We start from the raw sequence: 2,881 nt of genomic DNA, 5'->3' as shown, positions 1-2,881 counted from the left end.
CATTGTCTAGAGTCTTTTCTGACTAATTTTCAGTCGGATTCGTCAAAAGGGCACCGTGCAGTGCGTGAAAATTAAAATAAAAAAATTTTTTGATTCCACTTGGCGGCACTGTGTGTATAACAAAATAATAACATTAAGATGTCTTCAGGTCGGGACGTTTTATTTACAGGTGAAGGTTTGGATTTTTAGGAGCATGTGCAGGGGAGTTATTAAGCATTCATTTATTTGTATTAGGTTCATTTTGTCTTCTTATTATTGATATTTGACTGATTCATTAAAAGCAGACAATTATGTTTTAGGATAATTTTTTACCTGACATGTTTCGGCGAGTCTTTCGCCTTCTTCAGAGTGTCGCATGATGGTGTCTTGAGCTGATGTTCCATGAGGGTGTGGCTTACCTGTCAAAAAAATGAAAAAAATCAGAGCAGTAAAAGAACAAGCACAACATGAACATTACAAATCAGCAATCACTGACCACTGCAAAAGGGAAAACCACATCATGGACCGGGAGAAGGGCAGGGTCATCCGCACAGAAGAGAACAAACAACAGCGCTGGATCAGAGAGGCCATTGAGATCTGCAAGCGAGGCATAAAAACCATGAACAGAGACAAGGGAGCCTTCATCCTCTCTACCACCTGGACCAGCATCTTGGCGGAGTGAACGGACAGCGGGGGGCGTGACTTGCCTTCATTCTTGTGACAGGTAAGTCACGCCCTCATGGAACATCAGCTGATAAAGACGGGTCACAAGACACCATCATGTGACACTCTGAAGAAGGCGAAAGACTTTTGTATTGTGACATGCTCAAGGCCTAAACACTCATCCGAGCAAATATAAGGTAGATTTTGTTAACCTGCCCGGAGAAAAACATCAACGAAAATAATTTGTATTTGTTTTAACCAGTTGGTGGCGCTACCACTGCGATCAAAAATAAGTTGGCAGCCGTCTTCAGGGCCTGAATATCCTCAAATGTGAAAAATTTCGAGAAGATGGATCATCTGAATCATTTTGCAGGAACTTTTGTTGCCACGGAGAATAATCAGACTCTGCGGCACCATAATAGCCACGCCCTTCGAAGGAAAGTCACAAAAATAGGGATAGAGTAAGATCAATGTCTTGAGTCTTTTCTAGACAATTTTCAATCAGATTCGTTAAAAGGGCACCGTGCAGTACGTCAAAATGTAAAAAATGATATTGATTGGCGCAAGGTGTATAACTGAATATAAACATATAGATGTCTTCAGGTACAGACTCTTTATGTACATGTGAAGTTTTGGATTTTTAGCAGCATGTGCAGGAGAGTTATTAAGCATTTTGTCCATTGCGGCGAAGGAAATCTTAAGTGAAAACTTTGAAGCCCCGCCCCTGTCATATAGTATTTCGGAAACAAAAAATTTTAGCCCCAGTGTTTGTCCCAGGTCTTCAGATGCTACAGACAGAATTTTAAGGCAATCAGATGAAGCCTTTAGGATCAGGGTGCAAAAGAATGACCCCTGTAAACATGCAAAAAAGGGCAAAAGTCGGACTTTCAAAAATTCATAACTCACTTCCTGTTCATATTAGACGTTAAAATATCAAATTTTTCGCCATGCCCGATGAGACTGCCAAGTTTGGTGAGTTTTTGTGCATGTTTCGGGGGTCAAAAATGCGATCGAACAATCGGAAAAATAATAATAATAATAATTTCTACAAAAACAATAGGGACTTCGCAGCGGTCGCTGCTCAGGCCCTAATAATAATAATAATAATATTATTAATAATAAAAGTAATAATATTTTCTACAAAAACAATAGGGACCTCGCAGCCGTCGCAGCTCGGGCCCTAATAACAATTTCTAGAAAAACAATAGGGACCTCGCAGCGGTCACTGCTCGGGCCCTAATAATAATAATAAAAATAATAATAATTTCCACAAAAACAATGGGGACCTCGTAGCGGTCGCTGCTCGGGCCCTAATAATAATTTCTTCAAAAACAATAGGGACCTCGCCACCGTCGCTGCTCGGGCCCCAATAATAATTTCTACACAAAGTCCATTGTGGTGACCCGCCCCCTTTTAAGTAAATTAAAAATGGCCGACTTCCTGTAAAACCTAGCTCATTGCTCCAAGAGACTTTTTTGTAGGTCTTGGTCTTATACATACAGTGAACCCTCGCTACTTCGCGGTTCACCTTTCGCGGGTTCAGTGCTTCGCGGGTCTAAAAAATATTCGGGGGCATTGTAGTTTCGCCGAGCGGCACGACGGGGCGCTGGAGCAGTTAGACGGCCGGCGTGCGCCGAAGAAGAGCGTGGGCGAAGAGGAGAGTGGACGAAGAAGAGCACGTTCCCCCGGACACGATCGGTGGCGACGTTTCGCGCGGTTTGAACCGTACCAGAGCTCCGGCCGGCGTGCGTGGCAGTTAAGCCGTAGAGGAACACCTTCCCCGGGCACGGGCGGTGCCAAGCGGCCCCTAAGTTTAACCGAATGGAAGCTCCGGAGGAGGAGGGCATGCTCGCGTCACAGTAAGCCGAAGAGGAGCACCTTCCACGGGCACGGGCGGTTCCAAGCGGCCCCTAAGTTTAACCGAATGGAAGCTCCGGAGGAGGAGGGCATGCTCGCGTCACAGTAAGCCGAAGAGGAGCACCTTCCCCGGGCATGGGCGGTGCCAAGCGGCCCCTAAGTTTAACCGAATGGAAGTTCCGGGGGAGGAGGGCGGGCGTGTGTCACAGTTAAGCCGAATTGGAGCACCTCTTCCGCCCGGGCACGAGCGGAGCGCGAGGCTGTCAGTTATGAATGAATAAATGAATAAATAAATAAAGAATGCCACCTTTCATTTCACAGGGCACACCGGACGGCGTACCATTAGGTAAAAGTCGGAGTAATTAAATAAATACAAAAAGAA

The sequence above is a fragment of the Idiotropiscis lumnitzeri genome, unplaced genomic scaffold, assembly GCF_059441095.1.
Source record: "Idiotropiscis lumnitzeri isolate Australia: NSW breed Sydney's pygmy pipehorse unplaced genomic scaffold, RoL_Ilum_1.0 HiC_scaffold_49, whole genome shotgun sequence".
In the NCBI taxonomy this organism is placed as follows: domain Eukaryota; kingdom Metazoa; phylum Chordata; class Actinopteri; order Syngnathiformes; family Syngnathidae; genus Idiotropiscis; species Idiotropiscis lumnitzeri.
Note: the sequence above shows the minus strand (reverse complement) of the source record.